Below are 6,792 nucleotides of genomic sequence, written 5' to 3'. Positions count from 1 at the left end.
TACAGACAGAGAGATAGCTGTGTCCATCTCTATATCAGACATACAGAAGCTCTGAGAGAGGGTTAACTTCCAGAAAAGTTTTGCAGCTTTAGGTTTGCGATGATTATATACAACTGACAGAGCCACAAAATAGCAGCCAGCCCAGCCTTATGAGGTGCAGTAAAAGTTTTACCCCTGCATTTGTCTGCTTCAAATCTTTTGTTTCTTTTGCATCACAACTGTTCAATAAAATGTTTCAATCCTCCAATTAAAAAAAAAAATCAAAGTAAATTAAACTTTGCTATTAGGCACTGCCACAGTAGAAAGTTCCACTGGGCACATGTATCAGCTTGCTTATGAGCCTCCAGGGCCAGCTCTTTAGAACTTGCAACTTTAAATATTTAAACCCATAGGAAGACAAGCTCTTAATTGTGCAAATAGCAGTTGATAATTTAAATGAAGAAAGATGAGACATGAAAAAAGGCTCACGGTAGGAACCCAGTAAATCACAATGAAGATGTACATTCTTCTGCTGGATCAATTATTCTCTTTACAGTATGTGATGCAATGGACAGACACGAGAGCCTACTGTTAGAGTGATATGGCAGAATTACTAATGAGGGATATTTCAGTTTTTTCCTTACCACAGTACATTATTTAGGTTAGTTCAGATACTCTTTGTTTCATAAGGGCCAAGCTGACCTCTTTAGTGACGTAAATTAACACATCTTTGTATAACAAACAGAGTATGACAGACTGTTTCAAAATTATTCACTTATGGACATAAATAATTTAAAACAATTGAAATTATATATTGTCCAGAAAAAGTACCTATTCTATACTTTGTCTGAATTCCTGCATTGCAACCTTCAGGATAAAAATCCAGGCATCTCAAAGTGATGATTCTCCGTCTTCTTTTTTGAGCTTTTTAATGAGAATATACTACAAAGATTTTTGAAAACCCTCTATCATTACCATCTGCTGAGATTCTCAGTCTGAGCCCTTCTGTTTCTAGCCAAAAACTGTCAGAACACCTATGGCTTTATGGGTGTTTCGATCTCCAAAAGGCAAAGATAGTAGGAAAAAAAGACTAAAGAGCAGAACTGAATTGCATACTGCTCCCTGCAGGGTATAAAGACTGTCCTCTGGGTAGTTCCCACCATGGTCAGGGAAAGACCACCTGTGGCTCTACTTCTGCCCTACACTAGTGTTTCTGTATGAGATGCAAATTTCCTGTCTCTTTATAGCTCAGCAGTGTATGAGTGCCTAAGCTGGGATGCTGTAGCTCTCAGGAATCCAAATGCTCAGTGCCTGTATCTCTTTTAGCACCTTGCTCCTCATCCTATAGCTAGAGTACCAGCTCTAAAACATCCCCAGGAAATTAGAACTACAGTAAGAAATACTGAGGTCCAGACCCCCTGACAGGGGGAATGCTGTAGCACTGAGGCAGGTGGCACAAAGGAGCACTATCAGCAGTGTAGACAGGGCTGGTGTATGTCCTATTGAGTTCCCTCTGCTGTTAGCTGCAAGGAGTTGTCAAAGCTTATCTTCACACTCCAGTTTTTAGACATTGGTACAGTCCTATCTGTGCACAGAATGAAAGCTAATGGCAAATGTGGCAGCTTGGGTGCTGGACCTATTAGTTTTGAAAATTTGGGTGGGCAAACATCAGCTTGTCTTATGTAACCACAAGCATGCTTAGAAGAAATCAATATTTATGTCCCTATCCCTTCATCTGAGCAATCTGCAAAGGAACTATGGAGGGTAGGTTCAACCATATTTCTACCTAAGCACTGAAAATGCATGAGTTTTGTGGCTCTTCATACATTCTAGTTGGAGCAGGGAGAACACTGTAAGGCAGAGGCATATCTACTGGGAGAAGTAGGCTTCAAAAGGGAGAATAAAGGAAAGACTGCAGCTTGTTCTCTCTCTTAGCCCTCTCTTATGATCAAATGCAAAATATACCCCTCTCTTATGAAGCAGGATCAAAAATTGATCAATCATAAATATTTTTGTTGCTGATAAGAAGTCACTCTGGGTATCAAAGATGAAAGTTGACCTGTAAAAGGTTGCTAACACACCTTAAGATACTGAGCGACAGGGCAATAACTAGAAAATTAAATTCAGTGTGGATAATCATAAAGCAATGCATACAAGAAAAGTCGTATTACATACTTATGCACACATATAATGATGGGCTTTGAGCCAATGTTTTCTACCAAAGAGTGAGAACTGGAAGTGAAATATTTCCATGGAAACATAAGTTCATTGCTCAGCAGTAACCAAAGTGAATGTTACTAGGAAAGGAGTATCAGTTACATAAATTGGAAACATTTAATATATGTACTATTTAGACAATGTGTTCTAAGGGAGGCAAATGGGATAAATGGAGTTCATATTGCAGAGAACAAAAGACTACTGCGAAATGTGCTTTGTAAGTAAGAGTGTATGACCATCAAGGAACATTTCAAATAAAAGATACCAGTTTTGTTTGCAGTAACTGAAGTAGTGAACATTCCTTGAACTTGTTGTTTCATACACAAAATGCAAAAATTACCATATTCAGTGTAAAACTGGACAGCAATTTCAATGAAGAGTATTCTCTTAGCAGAAATGGCTTTAATAAAAGGGCACAGAAATTTTCTGATACTGCAGGCAAGCAAATGAATCAGATACTAAAGCAAAGGGCAGAATTATGGCACTTCTATAGAATTATGGGAGTGATAAGGACAAATAAGCACCAAGGCTAAATTAATTATACTCGTTACATTATGTAATGTAATTACACCAATAACTCTCTATATGGATCGTAAAATGATGCTGATATGCTTGAAAATAATACACATCTTGGGTCAAAAAGCAAAACTCATGCTATCAAATCATATAAACTTGTCTGTCAAAGTATTTAAATATTATTTTCTTACAGTGAAGCTACATGAAAGCTTTGCAAATTTTTTTGTACCCTGTTTTTCTTCTGAACTCATCTCTTTTATGACCTCATAAATCTTGACTTGGTGGATTTTTAATAATGATAGCTTATACCCAATTTTTGAACACCTGTCTGTGAGCAGGTGATAAGGCTTTCATATTCATGGGGACAATGAAGAGATAAGGTCCAAGACTGGGTGGTAAGGTCAGCTGTTAAGACAGTTAATGAAGGAGGAAAGAGATGAAATATAGGCCAGCAGGAAATATTAGCACAGGGAGTTCAAACATACTCCAGTGCAAAAAGTGCTGCCTATCCTTACTCCTTTTATTTGCACCTCTCCTTTATTTCCCCTTAACTCATGCTCCTGCAGGCAAGCAAATGAATCAGATACTAAAGCAAAGGGCAGAATTATGGCACTTCTATAGAATTATGGGAGTGATAAGGACAAATAAGCACCAAGGCTAAATTAATTATACTCGTGCCATTATGTAATGTAATTACACCAATAACTCTCTATATGGATCGTAAAATGATGCTGATATGCTTGAAAATAATACACATCTTGGGTCAAAAAGCAAAACTCATGCTATCAAATCATATAAACTTGTCTGTCAAAGTATTTAAATATTATTTTCTTACAGTGAAGCTACATGAAAGCTTTGCAAATTTTTTTGTACCCTGTTTTTCTTCTGAACTCATCTCTTTTATGACCTCATAAATCTTGACTTGGTGGATTTTTAATAATGATAGCTTATACCCAATTTTTGAACACCTGTCTGTGAGCAGGTGATAAGGCTTTCATATTCATGGGGACAATGAAGAGATAAGGTCCAAGACTGGGTGGTAAGGTCAGCTGTTAAGACAGTTAATGAAGGAGGAAAGAGATGAAATATAGGCCAGCAGGAAATATTAGCACAGGGAGTTCAAACATACTCCAGTGCAAAAAGTGCTGCCTATCCTTACTCCTTTTATTTGCACCTCTCCTTTATTTCCCCTTAACTCAGCAATCTTTCACAGCTCAGGTCCAGTGCAGGTAGCATCTGGCCGTGGGATGGTGAGAGGAGTGGCGCATATGTCAGGCAGATACTTGCTTTCCCAGCATGGCAGCCACTCATCCTAGCCTTCTGCACCAACCAGATGTTACAGCTCACAATCTCTCATGCTAAACCACCCTGTGCTGGGTTGTTCTGACATGTCTGGCAGCAGTGTCTTCATTTCTGCTGACCAACGCAAGCTTCTGACCCAGGTAAGTTAGGGATCTCATGGCGGGGCAAGAGGATCAGGTGGGATCCAAAAGGATGTCTGTGAGGTGCTGGTATCTTTGGCCAGGTTGAAATAGTTAGGGTCTCTACATTAGGGGTCTCCTGTGCCCACTGTATTCATCTATCTGGTCACCAAGCCTCAACTTCATCCTTCCCTGCCCCCCTCCTCCCCAGCTGATAAATACTATAGCTATTTACGTAACCTTTAAGATATGATCTGAGTATATATTCATGTTGTTATTTTACATCTCAGTTACTCCATCGTCACTTTTACTGGTCTTCACAAAAGGTGACCGGGTGCCTGTGTCCAAGGTGATTATGCAAGTTTTTGCTTTCTGTATTTTTGTTTGTCCTCATTTTCAAGGCCTTTCATGTTATAATTTTCTTTTTAAAACTAATGTGTCATTCCATGTTGAAAGTTCAGTTTCTGACCCTTACAAAGTTTTTATATTATCACTTATTGCCTATGTGAGTTTAGAGTTGGTTTTTTTTGTTTTTTTAGAAAAGCTTTCAAAAATCCTCTCTCTTATCAGAGCCCTCATCATGGGAAGAGTTCCCTATAAAACTCTGCTTGCCTGTCTGTCGTGCTGTCTGCTGTCAAATCTCTCTTTGAGTGATGCTTTTATACAGCTCACAATGAAGCCATTATCCACCTCACCGATCATCACAAGGTCATTGTTTCCATATACACTTTCCTCACACTGTTTTACTCTATGGCTTCAACCTCTTTGAGAATAGGGTCTTTGTCCTGCATTTGTATAACACCCAAAACACAGACTAGGACACCTTCTACAGTGTTGTGATAAAAAAAAATAAAATGGTCTCAGCAATAAAGAGAGAAAATGGAACTTTGCGTTATAGTCTCCATTCACCCAGATCCAGGTTAAATTGCTGGTGGCCTTGTGAATCCCTCTGCAATATGCCAGAGGATCAATATTATTTGCCTACAGTGGTTTTATTTACAAATGCAGAAGTCTGGAACAATGAAGTTGTTTGACAAAGGTGATCAGTTAACTGGAGTGAAAGATTGGGATGAGGCACTACTGTAGCTGCTGGCCCTGTCCCTACCCAATATTCTCCATCAGGACAGAAATTAGACAGAACCTTTTGAACATGCAAGGACAACATGGTTATAGGAAAAGCCATAAGCAGACCTTATCTCTGAAGCCACAATATTATTTAGATTTAATCATATGGAAAAAGTTAAAGGAAAGCTGGAAGAGAAAACAATCATGTGTGAAATCATTTTAACTTGGAAAAAAACACAGCTTACTTAAAAGTGTATCATCTCCTCTCAGCTTCTATGGCACTTGGTTCTTTATTGTGTTTCCAAATAACTACCCTCTAGACTTGATTACTAAATGTGGGCCCATTAACAAATTTTAGAAGGAATACATGGTATGTTTCAGGTTGAATAGTAAAGCGACTGTGCTATGCTACTTTGTGATTTGTATACTACTAACTTTAGTAGTTTTGCATCTAAAAACTATGATGAAGAATGGTGACAGATGAACATATAGAAGGAGGGTAAGAAAAGCTCGTTTTAATTCCAGCCATTCAGAGCATACTGAGCTTCAAAAAGTCTCTAGGACCAAATAGAAAGAAGGAATCCATACCACAGCTGTCTCAAAGAATAACTTGTCTCCAGAAAAAAACTAAACCATACGACTTCTGGGAAATTAGAACTGGGTTTTTTAGCCTCTTACTCATTTCACACACTTTTTTTTTCTTCACCAATATTTTAACTTGCCATACCTATCTCTGCTTCTTATCTTCATAACATCTGTGAATATTCCCAAAGATGGGGAGTTGACCACTTATCTACTCAATAGAAAGAGGATGTCTTTATTCTTATAAAGTAAGGTGAGGCTCTTGATTTAGCACATTAGATTCGAGCCCAAAAATTACATTAAATAACCCAAATTAGTTTTTTTCATTGGAATTCACATTTCACAAAAAGTCATTTTCAGAAAAAAAAACTTTTTTTCTTCTCCTTTCATTGTTTTCAGTCCCTTGAGGAGAGAAAGGAGGGACTTTTTCAAAAAAATTGAGAAGAAAACAAATCAGAGTGGAAATACAAAAGCAGGACCAAAGACAGAAGCTTTTCTCAGAGCCTCTGATCTCTGTTCTGGGCCTCATCCTTTCTCCTCTGGCTGCAGTGCTTCTGTTTTGGCCAATAATCCTCCTATGAAATATGTTGCTCACAGAGAAACAAGGTTATCCATCCCACCATTCAGCCAGTAGGATTTCCCATGTGCTACTGTATCTTCAGTATGAATACTGCCTCCAACATGGATTAGAATGAGTCTTGAAAACTTTGCTCTTACCAAAAGAACATGATGGCAAAAAGTTTAAAAAACAACTGTGTTAAGCATAAATACAAACAGCACAGGATGACCTTCTAGCCAAGACTAGAGAGGGAGTAACTACTTAGAATCATAGAATCATAGAATCGTTTAGGTTGGAAAAGACCTTTAAGATCATCAAGCCCAACTGTTAACCTAGCACTGCCAAGTCCACCACTAAACCATGTCCCTAAGCACCACATCTACATGTCTTTTAAATACTTCTAGGCATGGGGACTCAAACACTTCCCTGGGCAGCCTCTTCCAATGCTTGACA

This window comes from Aptenodytes forsteri, unplaced genomic scaffold (genome assembly GCF_000699145.1).
Source record: "Aptenodytes forsteri isolate BGI_AS27 unplaced genomic scaffold, ASM69914v1 Scaffold139, whole genome shotgun sequence".
Taxonomy (NCBI): domain Eukaryota; kingdom Metazoa; phylum Chordata; class Aves; order Sphenisciformes; family Spheniscidae; genus Aptenodytes; species Aptenodytes forsteri.
This window is presented reverse-complemented; position numbering follows the sequence as displayed.